This window comes from Crocodylus porosus, unplaced genomic scaffold (assembly GCF_001723895.1).
Source record: "Crocodylus porosus isolate Cpor-Errol unplaced genomic scaffold, CroPor_comp1, whole genome shotgun sequence".
Taxonomy (NCBI): Eukaryota; Metazoa; Chordata; order Crocodylia; family Crocodylidae; genus Crocodylus; species Crocodylus porosus.
In genome coordinates this window covers 13,483,979-13,504,636 of record NW_017728947.1, presented here as the reverse complement: position 1 = coordinate 13,504,636, position 20,658 = coordinate 13,483,979, and the positions used below count along the sequence as shown (strand labels likewise).

Sequence of the window (20,658 nt, the reverse complement as noted above, 5' to 3'; positions counted from 1 at the left end):
CATGCTCTCAAGAAGGGAGTTTCCCATCTTATAAGTGTGCTGCTGGTTACTACTGCCCAAGTGCAGCACCCTGCACTTGTCAGTGTTGAAACGCGTCCTGTTTTTGCTAACCCACCCCTGTAACCTATCCAAGTCTTGCTGTACTCTTTCCCTCCCTACTAGCGTGCTTACCTCACCCCAAATTTTGGTATCATCAGCGAATTTAAACAGGGTGCTTTTCACCCTGTCATCCAAATCGCTGATAAAGAGATTGAATAGCACGGGCCCAAGGACCGAGCCCTGGGGGACTCCACTGCCCACTTCTCCCCAGGTTGAATATGACCCATCCACCACCACCCTCTGAGTGTGACCCTTCAGCCAATCTGCAATCCATTTGACTGTGTAGGCATCAACGCCACAGTCGCCCAATTTCTTGATGAGGGTGGGGTGGGAGACGGTGTCAAAGGCCTTGCTGAAGTCCAGAAAGACTACATCCATGGCAGCACCTACATCCAAGGCTTTTGTGACCTGATCATAAAAGTCAATCAGGTTGGTCTGACATGACCTGCCCCTAATGAAACCGTGCTGGTTGCCCATGAGCATCATCTCTGAGGCTGGCCCATCACAGATGTGCTCCATGATGATCTTCTCAAAGAATTTCCCTAGGATTGAGGTAAGACTGATGGGCCTATAGTCGCCTGGGTCCTCCCTCCTCCCTTTTTTAAAGATGGGGACCACGTTGGCTACCTTCCAATCATCCGGCACCTGGCCTGAGCACCACGAGCGCTCATAAAGCCGTGCCAAGGGCCCTGCAATAACCCCTGCTAGCTCCCTCACCCTGGGGTGGAGAGCATCTAGACCCGCTGATTTGAACACATCCAGCCCCTCCAGAAGCTATCTAACCTGGTCCTCCCCAGCCTGAGGTCTGGAGGCATTCCCCTCGAGTCCGTCTTGCATCACGGTGGGGAAGTCCCGGTCCCTGCCTGAGAAAACAGAGGTGAAGAATTGGTTAAAGAGGTCTGCTTTCTCTTCTGGCACAACCACCAGACTGCCCAGAGGATCTTGCAGGGGCCCCACATTTCCTGGTGCTTTCTTCATCCTCCCTATATATTTGAAAAAGGACTTTTTGTTATCTTTGATTTTGGATGCAAGTCTTAGCTCTATGTCCGCCTTAGCTCTATGTCCGCCTTTAATTGATCCATCAGCACTAATGTCATGTTATCTGCTAGTGGTGCACTGACAACAGTAATAATGAATTCTATCAGGGGAATGACATCTTGAGGCCATTTTACAGGACTAATTAATTCTGACTTGTCCAGTAAAGTAAGAAATTAGCATTACTATTATTTTACAAATAATGTAATTTAGGCAGAGAGGTTAAGTGACTCACCTAAGGCTACAGAGAAATAATTTTCAATCTGGGATAAGAAAGAATTAATTTCTGGAAGTCAGTCCTGTCCGATGCTCATATAACTTGACTTTACTCCTTTTCTGTTACAGAACTAGTGTTCAGTCCTGTTGTTGAATCCCTCGGTATATGTTCCTTTAGGTCAGTTGCTCTTGATGATGACACATGGCAATTGATCCTGAAGACCTTGTGCAAAATAACTGGTGTCTTCACTGAGAATATTGTCAAAGTAAGGGCTAAGCGGTATAAATAAGAAAAATGAAATTAGTACAAAGCAACGTCTGCATAGCTACATGAAGGTAGGTTCAAGGCATTGCAGTCTTGCTGTTTCATAAATGAACTGGCTTTGAATATTGTAAGCACTCTAATTTTTCATGAACTTCCTTGCATGCTTGAAACCTCTCAGACAGAATTTAGTATAGAACTGTAGATCTGTAGATCCCTCCAATTTTTTAAAATTCATTATTCCTATATAAACATGTCACTGTTCTGATACATTTGCTCTTATCTTATGGATTTTGTTACTATTTTATTTGAATTTTATGATGATCATCAGGATTTGATATTTTGTATGTTTCCATTCATTCTTAATTTTCATTCCAGGCCTAATTAGTCAGAATGACTTTCTTTTTCATGTTGGATTGAGTGAAATGTCAGTTATTATTTAGAAGTAACATCATACCTTTTCTTTCCTTCTACACATGCTGCACAAAGACCAAATAAATGGGTAATATTGCATTATCTGGTGCATCCCTGGGCAACTGGTGCCTCCTGATCCCTCAGTGGCTGATTGCTGACAGATCTCTCTCTCTCTGGAACAGAAAGTGCCGGCAGCAAACTCGGAAGTGCCGCCGGTGTTTCTCTTGGCACCCGCATGTTCTCCCATGCCCCTCACTATGTGTTGCCTATAGGTGCAGCTGTGTATAAGATTACATCCCTTTCCAAAGTATAAAATTAACATCAATTTGATTGCATCTATTCAGTTTTTATTACAGTAATTTCATTTTTTTCGTTATGTGGCTCATTTTAGATTTCCTTTTTCAGCAGAAACAACCTTATCTTAGGCATTGGAAGATATGGTATTCTATAACCTCCCTACTTAATCTATCCCAGTGTTCAACTGTCATTACAGTTTGAAAGTTCCTAATATCTACCTAAATATTCCTTGTAGCAATTTATTTTGTCATATTTTCAATGATTATGGAGAGTAGTTTGTAAGTTCCATCTTTACAATAACCTTTTTGCACATTTCACATTATTTTTGTATCTCCTCAGTCTTCTCTTTTCAGTGTTAAACACAGTTCTTTCTTTCTTCATAGGTCATCTGTTTTAGACCTCTCCCTCTCTCTCTCTCAGATGGTCTCCAGGTGGTCTGCATTTTTAAAGTGTGATGCCCAAAACTGGGCACATTACTCTTAAGACCTTACTCATTGTGAGTAAAGCAGAAGGATTACTTCATGCATTACAGCCAATACTTCTGTTTATACATCCTAGTGTAATGGTGTCTTTTTATAGCAACTTGATATCCTCAACTCTTGTTTATTGTGTGAGCCACTATAACCTGTTTTCTGAAGAACTGCTAGTTAATCAGTGGTTTCCCATTTTATATGTCTGTAGTAAAGTATACCTACTTAAGTGTGATATTTTGCATATGTCCTATTTGCATGTTGTCTTGCTTATTTCACACTTTTCTGTAGTGCGTCAAAATATCTTTTAATTCCGATCCTGTCCGCCAGAGCACTTGTAATTCCTTCCAGTTTGTTAACAGCTACAAATTTAAAATGCACTGTCAAACTGTTGAAGTAGTCAGTAGTAGAAGGCTCAAGACATGCCTGTGGAACCCCACTTCATACCTACTTCCAGCTTTAAGGTGAGCCAATGAAGTAAGGGTATGTACCCTTTGAGTATGTACCCATGTTATTACTCTAGGGCAGTGGCTGACAACCTTTCACTTACAATGAGACAAATTAACACATTTTAGCGAGTTTCCTAAATGCTGTAGTACAGGGGCGGGCAATTATTTTGGTTGGAGGGCTGCTGAACGAGTTTTGGTGAGCTGTTGAAGGTTGCACGGGTAGGCCTGCCCCTTGACAGCTGCCCCACCCCTTGGTTGCCATCTTGGGACTGGAAGTTCTACCCCCCCCAACCCCTGACCTTTTCCACCAGAAATTCCTCCCCTTACCCTGGAAGTAGTCCTTTCAGCTAGGAGGTTGCCATTTTGGAACGAGAAAAAAAAATTATATTCTAAAAATCAAACTTCTAAAAATCAAATGTGTTTTGTGTAGTGTACATAGAGGTGATTGCATAATAGCTTAAAATGAAGTCTTACTTTTGTATATTGTAGGGCGGAGGATATGGAGGGGTTTGCAGGTTATGGGTGGGTGGGTACAGGGTGTGTGTGTATGTGGGGCATGGGAAGGGTGTGTTTGTGGAGAGGTGGATAGGCATGGGTGGGTATGGGGCTTGGGGGTGTGGAGGCGTGTGTATGTGGGGTGTATGTGGGCATGTATGTGGATATGTACAGTGTGGGTGAGTATGGGGTTTGAGGGACTTTGAGTGTGTTGGGGAGGCTGACTGGGGTGTGCATGGGGTTGTGGGTGTGTGAGGTGTAGGGGGATTGTGTGGGGTGTACTGTGTGGGAGGATGGTGGTTGTAGTGAAGTGCTGAGTGTGTTGGGCACCAGGAGTGCAGTGTTGGCCTTCTTGAAGACACCCACCCTCACAAACCAGTGTCACTTCCCCTGCCTTCCTGCCCACTGCCGCTTCCCTCACCCACCCACCACTGCTTCCCCTGCCCACTGCTCCTCCCCCTGCTCACCTGCTGCTTCCTCACCCCCCACCCGCTCACCCGCCACTGCTCCCCTCTACCCATCGCTCCAGCATCACATGGCTGCATGTTCAGGACCGTACAGCACAGCCGGTGCCAGTTGGGAATTGTGTAGAGCCGGAGATGGCCTGGCCTGCACTGCATGGAGCCAGCCAGGAATTGCTGGGGTTGGGCTGGCTTCTGCTGCACTGGCAGGGAAAGGGGGGAACTGGATTGGCTCCATAGAGCCCCTGTCAGCCTGGGCTTCATGTTCCTGCCACCCTGCCCTGGGTCCCCACTGGCATGTGCCCCATGCTTTTGCCCTGTCCTCCAGCCCAGCTGTTGCTGCCTTCCTGCCTGCCCACTCACTGCTACTCCCCCTACCACCTGCTGCCACCTCCATTTTCCTACTTCCCTGCTGCTGTTTCTCCCCTCTCCCCCACCCAGCCATGTGGTGCTCCAGCAGCATGTGGTTCCCCACTGCATGACCAGGATCATAGAATGCAGCAGGAGTTGGCTCAGCCCCCGCATACTAGGGCGATCTCTAGTGGTCCTTCCTGCCCGCTGTTCTTATCTGACTGCACTCTTGGGTGGAGGGAGGCGGGGATCAGCCCCAGGGTCATGAGGCCAGACTCCTTTGCTAGGCAGAGGCTTCTGATTGGGGTCTGTGGGTCGGGCTGAGTGTGGGGCAGAGCCAGGTGGGCCTTGCTGCTGCTGCCCCTGGGTCCTGCTGCCACCAACACCTGCTGCCACAGGCACCTGGTCAGTTTAGACAGGCAGCCATGGACAATAATAAGTAATTTTATAAATTTTTTAGGGGCCCTGTGGGCCAGATAGAGTGGGCTGGATCTGACCCACAAGCTGTATTTTGCCCACCCCTGGTTTAGTATGAAGCCTAGCTGATAGGAAACATCTAGCTTTAATGAGTACTGTGTATCCTATTCCTTGCCCATTCTAGCCTGAGTTCTTGCTCCTGTATCACACTGTAACCGGAACATCAAAAGCCAGAATATAGACTGGGAAACAAGACACAGACTTACCTTACCTTGGAAAATAAAATTATCCTATAACGTGCCATACATTCAAAATAAAGTGTGATACAAACAAGCCACAAAGTTGTTCCACTTTTAACAAATAATATCTTTGATGCTGGTTTACCCTTTTCTGGCCAGTTTACTGTTTTTATCACTTAGTAAGTTGCTTGCTTGTATGGCATGTTACAGTTTATTGGGTAATTAACATGTTAATTGCATGATAAATGTAATGCTTGCTAGGGGGCCATAGTGGTTGGGAGATGGGGGAAAGTTTGCTAGAACAAATCCTTAAATAAACCAAACTGACAAGTGTATAAAACCTGAAGCCTGTGTCCATGCAACAAGTCTATGCCTGCAGTAAATAAGGAACATTATTTCTTGCATATCTTGTTTCTCTTAGTGAGTACATAATAGATACTTTTTAAAAAGGAATTTGTAAAGTTATATTTGATGGCAAGGTATGATGATTAACCTTCATCCTTGACATTCTTATTCACTAAGCATAATCTTTTCATCATACTGCAATCATTTTTATTCTCTTGCTTGCTTTCTTAATTCTGGATGGACAGTTGGGGCATTTTTACACATGCAAGTGCCACAGCACCAGGAACCTTGAAAAGCGCCCAGCGCTGCATTGCTTGCAGTTGTATAAGTGGCGAAATGTGTGTCAGCACTGAGAAAATAGCAGCAGTGTGCTTTTGAATGAAAACACATAAAAGGTGCTTTAGTTCAAAAGTGCATCACCACCATTTTCTGTGCGCTGACATGCATTTTGCCACACACAAGTGCATGCAGCGTTGCACAGTTTGCATCAGCTCTCATGCGGAGCAGACTTGATTAATCAAGTCTACTCTGAAATGGTAGATATCTGGCACATTGCAGGACAAAAAGGTATGTGCATAAATGCCCTTGGTCTTAAGTGTGTTCAAGCTTCACTATTTTAGAACTGAGTGGCATTTAATTTATTGTGGATCATTTCTTTTCAATAAAGAGCTGAATAAAACCCATCAGTTTGATGTTATTATACCCAAGAAAACTATGGTTTTGTGTTTCCCCCCCCTAAAATTTAGAGCAGTGGAGTCACAATTGAATTTGGAATTCTGAACTATTCACAGAAAAGTATTAGTTGCTTATGTAAATGTGCTTTTTATTGTAATGGAGAAAGGTCTCATGAAAAAGCAAACAATATTTGTCCTGTGTCAAGTTAGCAGATATTGAATTCAAGAAATAACTAGATCATTTTTGTTCTGGAAAAGCACTGAATAGAAAAAATAGGGAGGTGGTATTAACATAAATCTAAAATAGGCAGGTATTTTGGATTGCATGTCATTTTTTCTGTTTCTGAGTTTTTTTAATTCTTCATCAAAAAGCCTGCCTTATTTTCATTTAGAGTTTTAGTTTTATTTATCCAGTCTGTGATTAATTTGTAAATATATGTTTTAATGCATTCATTGCAATGAAATATATAATTAGTATTCCCTGTGCTTTACCCTTGCATCTGATATTTTAGGAAAATTACATTTTCAGTTTGTGTTTAAGGTTTATTTTAACAGTAAATATAACATAACTTCTGCTTCTGATTCAAGTCTCTGTGGGTAAAGAAAGACCTAATGTTTTATTGATTTGACTTGGTTCACTTGCTGGAATTATTTTTATTAACTGTTTTCATTTAAAAAATCAGCAATGTAGAGAGCCTGACATTTTCATTTTAAACCTAAGTAAATAATAATTATAGCTAATTTAACATTAGTGAAAATGTTTTATTTTTAAAGCTTTAGTTAGACTAACTTAGCCAGAATACATATTCCTTCAGAAAGCAATTTGCCTTTTTTATATTAGCATATAAGTAGAATTGGACAAGTTTGGAAATGGAAATAGTGACTTAGGAATTGGTTCAGATCTCCTATGAGGAATCAGTAAATGTACGATGTTTATGTTGGAAATCTTGCTAATTGCTTAATATAAATACTCAATTACGTGTTTGTGCACCGATATCCAAGTACAATTTTTTTGTCTGAGCAGATATGCAGTAATTTTCAATAAAAAAACCCCCTCCGTTTCATCTAGGCTACTGTAGAAAGAAAATATGGAAGGAAGATGCCACCTTGTGGGAGAAATAAATGATAAAAGTATAGATGGTCCCAAAATAACTATTTCCAAACAATGTTAATTAGTGACTGGTTGCATGTAAAATTCTGTTTTCATCTTAAGCGTTTATAGTTGCATTTCAGCTTTATTTTACTCTTAACTTTTTTTTGTAGGAAGCATCTAAATAACTGCATTTGTTCTTTTCTGGGCATACATTCTATGCGGCTGGCTAAAATTTACAGAATGTAGTTTTTTGTTTGTTCTCATTTACCACATACTTTTGATAGCAGATTCATTAACCTTACTGGTTTATATATTAAGCAAAAAACCCATATAATTGTATTTTAATAATATTATCTCCTGTTAACCCGAGGAGGTAGGCAAAACTTAGAATCTTGTAAGTTATTTCAGTGGGAGAGGCAATTCGTCATGGAGTCAGGGTTTTTCTGCTGCAGCTGTTTTTATTTACAAGAATGTATAAATCTGTGCTTTCTTGAGTACGGCAGGAAGAGGTGGTTCCCTGATCACATCTCCAAACCTCTCTCAGGCAGCATTGCAACCCAGACTCCAGTCTTTAGGCTTCGTGAAAGGTGGTGCACACTGCTCTGTTTTCGACTTTTCTCAGTCTGTTTTTGAGCTCTGTCTCCACTTCTGTTATGTCATCTATCTCTCTCTTGCATGTGTATACGGCCCCAAAGATGCCCACCTTGCCCAAAGCAGTACCCAGGAATGCCCTTCCATCTGTTTTGGATGGAGATGTGTCTTGTGTTTTGAGTTTTGCTCTCATACTCATTTTCATAGAGTTTGATATTCCACAGCTGTCTTAAGGGAAGGGCAGTGGTTAAAACTCATGAGTTACAATGAGGTGCAGCTCAACCCAAACAAACAACACAGATCAAGTTGATGTTTAGAAAATATTGACCAATACAAAGTCAGCTCCTGTACTGAGTGCATCTGGGTTGTCCTCTAAATGTATGCTTTCTTCCAGTATACGCTATAATCTTAGACTTCACGAATGTTCCTTGTTTGAGTCCTTCTGCTTTATTGTTTAATAGAACAATATATAGTCCCAGCAAATTTGGAGTAAGAGATGTGGAAAGATAAATTTTTGGGTAGATTTTAGAATTTTGAACTCCCCTGTTCCTACCCCAATTTGTGTGACAAAGCATTGTGAGCTCTTGCGAATTTGTAGTAAGGAACCATTAAATGAGGTCTCTAACAGAAAGTATCGTTTACAATTTTAAATCCTCTGCTTCAGTACTTGATCCTATCTTGGGGTACTGTGCTGCTGACTTTTGGATAAGGCATTAACCAGAAGTTCCTGTGAATAATTTTACACAGGTGTTTTCAACCTTTTTTACAGAGTGTACCTCTTTGGTGGTGGTGGCCAGATGTGGGGGGGAGGGCTTGTATGTGGTGCCAGCAGTGTGTGGGGTAGTGGATGGCGGTGGTGGTAGTGGCAGTTGCCTCGTGTGACCCCCCCACCCAGTGGCTGGCTGGGCAGTGCCTGTGTGGCCTGCAGAGGGGAGCCACTGCCCTTGCCCCCCTGGTCTTGCTCCTAGGAGGCGGCAGCATGGGGTGGTGGGTGGTGGTGTTCCATCCCTGCTTGCCCACGTGTACCCCCTACCACCTTTCCAAGTACCCCTGGGGGCACACATACCCCCCCGGTTGACAACCCCGTATCTTACAGGTTATACGTTCTTATAAGAGTATAGGTGTTTTTTCTCAGGATCCTAGCCAAAATCTAACTTCATATGTAGAATGTACCAACTGGGAATTTTCCTAGCAGTTTCAAATAGAAATTATTTTATGTCCTGTCTTAAACTTTTGTGGAGTATTTGTTTTTTTTAAACAGCTCCAACTTAGTAGCAGATCTTTTATGTAGAATTTGTGAAGTGCTTTTTGACAAATGGCTTCACATAAAAATCTCTTACTTATACCAACTTGTCCAAACATATCATTAACCCTTGTCCTCTTTTTTCATTTGTTGGTTCTTGCCAATTAATTAATTTATCTAGGTCTGTTGCTTTGAAAAAATCCATGCTTGTTATTCAGTACAGGCTATTTGGGTTTATCTACACCAATTTATTATACATTCTTTAGCTTCAGGTTACTTTGGCCTTCTTCATCTTGAGTCTTTGATTGAGGTAACTTCTCACTTCATATATAAATCTTTTTTAAAAACTGTGTAGGGCACAGGTGGTCAACTTGCAGCACAAGTGCCCCAAGTTGCACAGGCAGCCTCTGTGTATGGAGACATGTCAGATCAGGGAGGGGACAGGTAGCATAGTCATAGAAGAACCAAGAAGTAAAAAAAAAAGCAGTTTGAGCAGGGAGCATGAGGTAGTAAAAAAAGAGCAACATATTGGGCAGGTAAAAAAGATCAGAATGGCACTCAGGGCAAGTGTGGGGCTAATCTGTGGCATACCTGCCAAAAAGGTTGTACCCCATTGGCATAGGTAAAATTTTGCAATATGGCTGTGTTCATGTTTTATATCATAGATTTGTAGATGTTAGGGGCTGGGAGGGACCTTACCAGATAATTGAGTCCAGCCCCCCTGCATATAAAACCCTTCATAGGCTCCTTTAATGAGTGGATCATTTTTCATCCTTTTGAGGATAGAGGAAAGTCCTGAGAAGTGAAGTAATGTTTTTGAGAATCCAAAGTTCATCTGTAGTTCAGAATCATTCCTACCTGCAATTTAGCATCCTAATTCCAAAGAGCTAATTACCTGTCTATGTAACCCTGGCAAACAAACTAGCATAGGTCCCATAAGATTTCTAGGACAATAGGCAGCCATTTAAATCATGCAAATAGCACTAGCCATTTGCTAAATCCTATTGATTTGAATATTTTAGGTTCTGTTTAAGCCTGCCTGCTAATTTCTGCAGGGATGTCTTGCTTTTAGGTATTTGTATCTTATTAAGGCCGCCATGACATTGACAGGACTTGGTCTGTTTAAACTCTGTTAATAGCACAGTGCTGACAGAAGTTGAGATAGGCTACAAGGCTGCCCTGTATATTGGGCAATTTTCTACTTGTTAAAGCAGCCCAATATATGTGGCTTAGACTGTGTATACACTGTCTTTGTTAGGTATTTTTCTGTTTTCTGTACCCTGAACATTGAGAGAGAGCCCTAGAAATGCATTCCTGTAATATTACCAGAAACTTACAGTTTTGCCATATATTTTTGACTTGGTTAGTGGAAATAATAAATAGCAATAAATAAAGCACTAGAAATTTTCACACTACCATATAGTGTTAAAATAATAGACTAATGAAATATGTAATAAATTCTTGACCTGTTAAGCTGCAATGTACAATGAAAGAATACTTTAAACATCACCACAATATGTGACAAAGTAAGGTACCATTACTGCAAAATGAATGCCTCGTGGGGTAAGCTGGTATTTAATTTGCTGGAGAGAGGCTGGGTGTGTCTCCACATGATGCTGCATCACTGTAGTAATGCACTACAGCAACGCACTACAGCAACATAGTGTTGGCAGTCACAAACCGTGACACCACAGCTATGTCCCCGTAGCAACACATTCCCTCATTATAGCGCATTGCTAAAGTGACGTAACAGCTAAAAAAAATTGTGCATGGCGCACACAGTACAGTATGGACTAATAATACCCCAAAGGAAGTACCAAAAGGAAGTACAAATGATGGCACAGTAACTTAGGTGCCATAGGAGCACATGTAGACACATCCACTGTAGACTTTTTCTATACCAGCTGTATTAATGTAGTCTCAATCTGTTGCCCCTTTTTTAACTTGTGTTTACTCTGATGTTCATACTATGTTTATGTCAGGAACATGGTAAATAACAGTCTTTTAGCTCAGTCAGCCATTCACAACATTCACATTCACGAGACACGTTTACAGTTTTCTGTTACTCAGTCAGACTAGTTCTATCGCAGTCTGGAAAGTCTTGCTCTATTACTAGTGCTGATGAATTAGCCAGCCAAAACACAGTTGATTTTAGGATACAGGAATAGTTTGTTGGTTGACCTTGAATAATAAATTTATTCTATTTGCTCATACTTTATCAAATAGTTCGAATGAGAAATTCGCATCTGAGAGTTTCTTTTTAAATATAATTTAGACTAGCCCTGTGGTGGTCAAACTGTCTAGTCCTGTGGGCTGGAAGAGTGGTGTAGTGCCAGTGTGTAGGTATGATCTGGCAGACAGGGCCATGTCACCTGGCTCCCAGGGCTTCTTATGCCTCCAGAAATTTGGTGGCAGGGGAATGGTGGATGGGTTTAAGTGCTGTGACTCCTAGAGCTGGGGCAGTTAACACTGCTACTGCTCATTTCCTAGAGCTGGGGCAGTTAATGCTGCTACTGCTCATTTTTGGATCTGTGGGGAGCCCTATGGGTTGGATCCAGCCTGCAGGCCATAGCTTGAGCATCACTGGACCAGGCATTTTATTTTGTAGAGTTATTTTTTCAGACGATATTCTCAAGATGTTGAGATCTTGTTTCTTTGACCTTTCTCACCCTATGGTTGGCACTGTAGCCAGAATATATCTGTAACCTGACCACCAGCAGTCTTCCTGAAGGTTAGGTTTGTGGGGTCTTTGATCTGGACCAAAAAGGAGAAGATTAAAAAAATAAGCAGCTTAGCCAGAGGAAAATAAAACAGTGTTTGGCCTGCTTTCTTAGGCACAGCTCCAAATACAACAACCTCAGCATAGCTTCTCTCTGTTTAGTCAAAGTGCCCATAAACCACGTAGCACTTCCTTAGTTAAAGATCCAAGTCTTACTATGAGTAGTCTTTGGAGACCTGAACCAATTTCCAAGTCACTATTTTCATTTCAAAACGTGTCCAATTTTACTTATATGCTAAATATTAGAGAATCCTTATTAGAAATTGTAACTCCCCATCTGTCTCCTCCTTTTCTTTAGTAGGTTTTTTATTCAGGGGTCTTTTGGTAAGGCAGAGTAGCTTCAGTTGCTTACTTTTTATGACCTCCCTGACTTTGGGGTTGTAACTGTCAGAGCTGTTCTCAATCATTATGCATTCTGGCTGTCTTGATTTTATTGCCCATAGCTGATCTTTATGGCTAAGTTACTTGTATGCATTTAAACACTTAATTATAAAGTCGAAGAAAGAATAATAATTATACCTTGTTTCTTGACTGGTTAGATGTGAAAAATGCATCTTTTCTTCAGAGAATGTGTGTTCTGCAAATACTGGTACTCCAGTCTTGCTCACTGCTCAAAAGTTAAAGGATATCTGCAACGTACTCTGAAAATTCATTCACATCTTTAAAACTTGTGTCAATGAGAGACAGATATAAGATGGCTGAGGTGACTGGTTAAAGAACTTGAAGCAGAAATCCATACTCCATTAGGTTTTCTAACATTAGGCAACCTTAATTTTCTAGATCTCTTTCCATTTAAATTAAAATAGCATTTTAATACTATTTAAATCTTCTGAAGAGACTTGTAATAATGTAGATTTAAGTTCTGAAATGTTTGAATCAAATGAAAGATGAAACAACAGCTTAGGATATTATATTTTTTAAATTTAAAATATTACAAAGACAGAGATGTGCATCATGCACAATTTATAAATTGAAGTTTGTGAAAGATCCCTTCCAGCCCTAATGTCTGTGAAATCTATGAAAAAAGACGTTTTGTGGCACATACAACCGCAAAGTTATGTGTTCATGTACTGAGTAGAGTTTTCTTACATCATAGTCTCCTTTTGCATTTGACTACTATATATCCCTTAAAGTTAGGGATTTACCTTATATACTGTTGTTTAGTTAACATGAAAATCTACCTGAACAATAGCTGCTGCGTTATCTCACCTCAAAAGATAGGGCAAACAGTATAATACAACGTTGCATTACTAAGGCAAGATATGAAGAACTATTTTAAAAATCCTGCACAAAAAACAGTAGATAAGAAGCTTTTGTCCTCTTATTAATAAATGCAATATAATATTTTAGTAATATCAAACAAAGCCAAAATACATAACATTTGCCAGCAACTGATGCTGTGCAACCCAGAATAGTAATGTAATAACTAGACTAAATCATTTTAGTAAGCTAAGGCTGCTTCTAATTTCTTCTAATTTCTCCTTATATTCCTTAGACACTAAAGCAGCCATGGTATTACATTTTGGTACTTGTCACTTCTGAAACAAGGCCTGAAAAATACATGCGCAGAGCATGTAACTGCATAATCGTATCAATAATCATTTTGTGCATACAAACATTTTTCTTGTATATGCATATTTTGAAGACCAGTTGAGGGATCATTTAAAAATTTAGCCTGTGCTTTTTCTCTCTTGTTCTAACTCATTTGAAGAAATGTGAATCACTAGTTTTTCTATAACTGTATGTAGTATTATCTTCTAACACAGTGTTTCTCAACATTTTTTGTACCAGGGCCCCTTTGCAAACATTAACCAGTCTTGACCCAGGGCCCCTCACTCCCAACTTGTCCCTAGGCCCCAGTCTCTCAATGTGTGGGGCAGGGGGTGGGTGTATAGGGCAGGGGGAAACTCTGCCAGCCTGCAGGGGAAAAGCCATAGTTTCCCATGTTTTTCTCCTTTAAAGGAGAAGCCATTTTTTAAATGTGTTGATCCATTTTTAAAGTTTGTTCGTGACCCTTTCATGTATTCTTGTGACCCACTTTTGGGTCGCAGCCCACATGTTGAGAAATGTTGTTCTAATATACTTATTTTTACCTAGATCCATGCTTTTGCTGTAAAGAACAAAATACTGTTTGACAGAATACTGTTGATGTAAAACAGAGTGGTAATACTTAAATGCACACTATATGCCACAAATGTATATTGTCAAACAACACTGGGTAGTTTGGGGGTATAAATTTATTATAATGCTGAACCAGTTTTTAATCTCAGCCTCAAATTAAGCATTCTGGTTACTGAGTACACCAAGGATTTTGAAGCACTGGTTAGCAGGTTAATTTAATGTTCATTAGGTAATTAGGTTTCACTTGCCTGGGCAAGTTATTGTGCTTGGCTGCTGAGCAATAGGATCTTTATAACCATTCAAGTGGTTTGTTTCTCATTCCTTGTGTATAATTAGTATGCATCACTGATTGTTTCAAATGTATTGGCTTAGCGGCCAGTGTTTGATGTCTGAAGCCTTTTAAATACTGTCATAATACATTTCTTTCCATTAATTTGAATTTGCACCCCAATTTTTTTTTTTAAATTGGAGGATTGTATGCACATCCACTTTTGTATGAACACTTACCCACATACCTTCAGATGGGCATACATGTGGGTAGCAATAGAGCTTGGACCTCTTTTTATGAGAAGTCAGACCCTTTGTATCTATGTAGCAGAGCACTTCTGAATTTGACCCATGTTTCTGCTAAATGTTGATAATACTACAATGAGGAAAAAAAGTTTGTTATTCATTGACTTTTTTTTTTTCCTCAGAGAAAAAGGGTTTTATACAGAAGTTTCTCATGTGAGAGCAAGCAAGAGTGAATAAGGTAAGAAGTTTTATTTAGGATATTCTAAAACTCAACTCTAACAAGATGTTGTTTTGTATAGCTTCATGAATATTGTTTAACCGTCCAAAAGACTTTGAACTGTTTGGCTTTTTGCAAAAATGTTTACACTCAGTTTCCGTGCTGCTGATACCTTTCTTAAGCTTTGAAGCTGCAAGTTTAAGTAACTGGAAGTAAAGCAAAAAAAGCAGGAAGACATGGGGTGTATACAGACATTTGGGGAAGTGAGTGGGAGGTTAGATCAGGTTAAAAATGGCTACCTAATCTTCACTTAGGATGGGGGAACAGTGGGTAGGGGTTGGGAGAGTTGGGGGGCCAGTGGGGTCTGGGGGGGGAGATTGGGAGGTGTCCATGAGGGGGATTGGGGTGGACAAGTGGGGTCCGCAGGAGGAGTTTTGGAAATTGGGGGGCAAGTAGGGTTTATGGAGAGAACAGGTAGGCATGTGGGGTTCATGGGAGTTGTGGGGATAAGTGACTGCCACTGGGAGGATTGGGGGGTGTCACAGGAGCACTGAGGTGCCCTGTTGCTAGAAGTGGGGCTGCCAATCTCCAGGGGCAGCTCAGGTGCTGGTTGCTGCGGCAACCGGGTGGGCCATGTGACTGGAAGAGGGCAGGGACAGCCCAGGCCGGAGCCTAGAAAGGCAGTTCCCTTCTGGCAGCTGCAGGAGCAGGAGCTCTGTGGGAGAGCGGAGCTGATGGTTGCAGCATGACCACCCGAGCAGCTATGGCAGGGCCGGGCTTTTATAAACAGCCCAGGCTGGAGCCTAAAGAGCAGTTCCCTTCTGGCAGCTGCAGGAGCAGGAGCTCTGTGGGAGAGCGGAGCTGATGGTTGCAGCATGACCACCCGAGCAGCTATGGCATGGTTAGAGAGCCAAGGAAGCGTAGGCCATATGTTATAAGCCAGAAGGCTTCTTGTTGTTATGTTGCAGCCGTTTGGCTTATGGTTTAGTTATTGTTATACCGGAGGACCGGGTGAGGCTGTAGGGGCGTGAGGAGGCCTCACGGGAGCTCCCCAGTTGTTTGGGGGGTTCCTGGTGCCCTGCGTGGGCAAACAAGTGGTGCCTGGGACGGCACAGCTGGTCGGTGCTGAGGTGACACAGCGGGTAGCTCTGTGTGGGCAATAGTGAGAGGCCCGAGCAGGGCAGAGGACCCTGCCCAAGGGGTCTAGCACCAGAATGAAGCCTGTAGGTACTCGTGTTGGGCTCCAGGTGTGGGAGCCACACGGGTAAAAGCCTAGGGTGGGTGCTGTAAAGGCGACTAGCCCGGCGAGGGTGAGTCAGTTGCTATAGAGAGCCCGGAGAAGGTGCTGAGAAGCCGTGGGAGCGGGCACGTGTGGAAGAGAGGCCCCAGGCAGGGCATGTGTAATAAGAAGCAACCGCAAGAGGGGCGTAGATTATTGACAGTTGCCCCAAGAGGGGTGCGAGTCTAGAAGGCGTTCCGGAGGGTTTCCAGGATAACAGGAACCCTGAGGAACCGAAGGGGCCAGGTAAGGCTCCGGCCGCCTGAGCTTATCTGGATACTTATTATTGACACGACCCAGAGGAGCCAGATAAGGCTTAGGTCGCCTGAGCCTAAGTGGATAAGTAGTATCAACAGGAACCCGGAGAGGCCAGGCAAGGCTTAGGCCGCTGACCCTAGTGAGGCAGAAGACCCAGACAGTGGTCCAGGGGGCCAGGTACGGCTACGGCCACCTGAGTCCCAACCGGGGATAGGATTTGGATAATTATTATTGACAGGAACACAAAGGGGCCAGGGAAGGCTTAGGCTGCTGACCCCGGTGGGAAGAACACCCTTAGTGAGCCCGATTGGGCTAATCAGTAGTAAGAGGCGCTGGTTGCGTGACAAGCCCAAGGGCGCCGGAGAGGGGTGCTGGTTGCGAGACATGCCCATGGTCGCCAGGTAGGATGCAGAAGGTTAAGGACCAGATAAAGTCCAGGAAGAGCTGCGAGGCTTGGGGCGTGCTAAAGGGGAGGTAGGAGGCATGCATTGCGCCTAAGGCAGGGGTGCATTGAGGCACCCCACTCGGAACGGGGAATAGTATTAGCGCAGTGTCCAGGGCGATAAGAGGCAGCCTCCCAGATTGAACCTTATAACATCAAAGACGTGGCGGGCGAGTAGAGGGTGCTGGATTGCCTGATTGACACGACAGGGGGCGCTAGTGAGATCACGGCCGCTCCTAGGCCCCACTCCGTGACGGGGGCAGGCAGAATCTGTGTAGGGGATCAGGGGTCAGGTAGGGTCTGTGAGAGGTGATGAGGTCTGGGGGGGTTTGGTGGGATCAAGGCGGGTAGTGGGGTCTGTGGGGGGGAGGATTCAGGGGACAGGAACTCTCTCCCCCACCCCTGAACCAGGGATATTTTTAGCTTCCTGATCCCTCCCTGAGCCCAGATGAACACCCCCCCTACCTCTGATCCCACCTGCTCCTCCCCCACCTCAACTTACTTCAGCCAGCTCCTAGTACTGGTAAACACTAGTAAAACTGGCACTGGGAGCAGCTTGCTGATGGGGGATTTTGTGGGGGCTGGCTGATCAGCTAGGCATTGGGATCATCCATCTGAGGGAGGAGGAGGGGCTAGGGAGGCTAAAAAATGGGCCTTGTGCTGGGATTGGGGAGAGGAGAGAGTAGGAAAAGCACAGCCCTGAGTCTGAGACCAGAGGCTGGGCTTTCCCATACCCGGGGCTGTGCTGAACAGAAGTTCAGTAAGATCCATCTCATCTGATCCATTGGTTGCAAGAGGTAGGGTTGGAATAGGGTGCAGGGTAGACCAATATCAGAGAAATCCCATAGAGCAAACTGGCATGGCTGGTTAGCCTTTGATCATACATCTGAGTTACTGCAAGCTATATATCTAGTTAGATCTCAGGTATCTTACTCCTAAGTTAGGTAGAGATTCCCTCTGGAGGTAGGCAGCTCCTTGATCATGAGTTTTGAGAGAGAGAGCAAGTTTCAGATGGTTCGGCTCTTCTCTTATCTCTGAGCCTTCCTCATGGTTGCTGCCCCCTCCTCCTGGGTAGTCCTTAACTTATATAGCCCTTGTCATTTGCCTGGTCCAACAGAGGCCAGCACCTGTTGGCTGTCAGCCAACCAATTTGAAATGCATCACTAGTTGTTGGGCAGACTGGCAGTTCTTAGCTCCCCAGAGAGCAAGCCCCTCACCCAGGTATGTGATGCCAGTCACATAGGCAGAGAGAACAGGTTTTCCCCTCCCTCAAGAATGTATCCAACTCAGGTTACCTAAAGAGATAAGGTAAGGTGTGTCTCCTCTGCTGGGCCCATCCTAACCAAACTGCCATGGAGCAGAGTTTATGGGGAGAAACAGAGGTGGCCTTCTGCCACATACCCTACCAAAATCCATTTATTTTGTTCCAGTGGTTGGACATGGAATTTCTATTTCTCTAGTTTTACTTCAAGGCAAGCATATATAGTTTACATAGTAAGAAAACTGTTAAGGATGTTCTAGTTAAAAAACATTGTAATACATTAATTAGAGTGTGATGATGAAACAAAATTCAGCTGTTTCATAGTTTACTCAGTTGTCATACATTTTTTGGTTGTGTTGGATATCAGCAGGTTGGAAGATTAAAGCCTTGTCTACATGATAAACTTACCATGCCTTGCATTTGCTCTGTCAGATGTGCTGTTCCAGATGGGCTGCTTGCTGAACTGGAAGCAGTGTAGCTGCACAGGTGTGGTACTTTGCGTAGGTTAATTTGCACATCCATGTGACGGGGCAGCTAGTTCTCTTGCAGGCTAACTGAGTTTTCCACCATGCTATGTAGGACTTCACGGAATTTCGGCCGCTGTTTCTTTTCAAAGCTGTTTTGATGTGTTTCAATCTCAAAACAGCAAAATCAAAATGAAACAAAGGCCTTCAAAACAGCTTCGAAACAAAACAAGGGAACTCGAAGTGTTTTGAAAGTTTTGAAATGTTTAAATCTTTGAAGCTAGGCTTACTGACGTTAGCACCAGTCCCAGCTGGCAGTGCCCGCCACCTCTCGTCTAGCAGGCAGATCGAGGGCTCGCTTGCACCCCCGGGAGGGCTGCGGGGCCTGTGCTGGAGTCCTGCTAGGGGTGTGGGCCCTGATCTGCCTGACAGATGGGCACAGCCTGCACCCAGTGCCAGGAAGATGGATGCTGCTGCTGGCCCCAGGCAGCAGCACCTGCCTTCTGTCATCCGGCAGGCAGATCGGGGGCCTGCATCCCCGGGAGGATGCCGGCACAGCTCCCACAGCCCTCCTGGGGGTGTGGGCAGACTCCTGATCTGCACAAGGGATTACAGGAGGCGGGTGCTGCTGCTTGGGGCCAGTGGCAGCACTGATCTTCCCGGTGTCAGTCCCAGCAGGCAGCACCCACCTCCTCTTATCTGGCAGGCAGATCAGGGGCTCACCCGCACCCCTGGGAGAGCTGTGGGGGCTGTGCCGGAGTACTCCGGGGGCTGTGGGCCCCTGATATGCCTGCCAGATGATAGACTGACTCTGGATACAGCCTACACCTGTTACTCAAATTGCCAATGGCTAAAATCACAAGCAAGACTTTATAAAGGGGGATAAGGCAAGGTGGCACGTTTATTGATTACATGAATTAGACATAGAGGTTTGGACACACCATTCATACAAATGCACACAAATCATCATAAACATCGTTACACACATACACAAAACAACCATTCCATCCACACATACACCAGATATAGTTACCAGCAGTAGTTGCTCAATATCAGCCCAGGGTGGCCAACCTGGGCTCATTGAGGAGGTGTTGATGATTTGAAGATAGCAGATTTGAAGATAACAGCTGGAGCAGAGTGAACAGATTTATCTGTGCTCCGACTGCAGTAGAGAAAGAGACTCACCCAACTTGACATTTTCAAAGTGTTCTTTTATAGGGATTGGCACCCTTTGTTTCAGTGCTTTGGGGTTTTTCCATACACAGCTTCTGTGTTTGTGGTTGTTCTTTTTTTTTGTCTTCAGCTTATCTCAGCTTGGGAGTGTTCTTGCTGCCCATCTGGCAGGATGGGTGCATTCCTTCTTCTCATTATCTTCAGGGGCTTGCCCGCATCCTCAGGAGGGCTTCAGGGGCCATGCCAGAATCCTCCTAGGGGTGTAGGCCCCTGATCTGCCTACCGGATGACAGGAGGCTGATGCTGCCAGCTAGGGTCAGCAGCAGCATGATCTTCCTGGCGCTGAGTGCAGAATAGCCAATTAGTGAAATGTTGAAAAAAATCGAAACAGCGAAACAGTTTCAGTGAAATGGAAATGTTTTCAAAACTAAATGAAACTCAAAACACTCTTCCGTTGAAATGGAAATCGAAGGGGAATGGTGCTGTTTCACACCGCCCTAATTACTACTATCCTTTGAGCCCAGTGATCCAGCCACTTTTCTATCCACCTTACAGTCCATTTCTCCAACCTATACCTCCTTAGCTTGCTTGTGAGAATGTTGTGGAAGACTATCAAAAGCCTTGCTAAAGTCAAAGTATAACGCATCAGCTGATCTCCCTGCATCCACAGAGCCAGTCATCGCGTCATAGAAGGCGATCAGGTTGGTCACGTGTGACTTGCTCTCGGTGAATCCAGGCTGACCATTCCTAATCACCTTCTGCTCCTTCAAGTGCTTAGAAGTGTATTCCTTGAGGATCTGCTTTATTATTTTTCCAGGGATGGAGGTGAGGCTGACTGGTCTGTTGTTTCCTGGATGCTGCTTCTTCCCTTTCTTAAAGACGGGGACTACATTTGCCTTTTTCCAATCATCTGGGACCTCTCCTGATCACCAGTATAGTATAGTAAAAAAAAAAGTTAATAACTCTTTCTTAAGCACATCTTAGTATCTACAATGAACAT

The 20,658-nt window shown here is 43.7% G+C and overlaps 1 protein-coding gene across 6 annotated transcripts in view; it reads left to right on the top strand.

Moving 5' to 3' along the window:
* Positions 1 to 20,658, top strand: part of STK33 (serine/threonine kinase 33) — an 87,802-nt gene that overhangs the window by 15,813 nt on the left and 51,331 nt on the right. The window contains exon 1 of one of the 6 annotated variants that reach the window (XM_019552216.1): positions 14,588 to 14,802. The exons of the other annotated variants lie outside the window; for them this stretch is intronic. The gene's annotated coding sequence lies outside the window, so the exon portion shown is untranslated. Of the gene's footprint in view, positions 1 to 14,587; positions 14,803 to 20,658 lie in introns of those variants that run through there. 6 annotated transcript variants of the gene reach the window in all.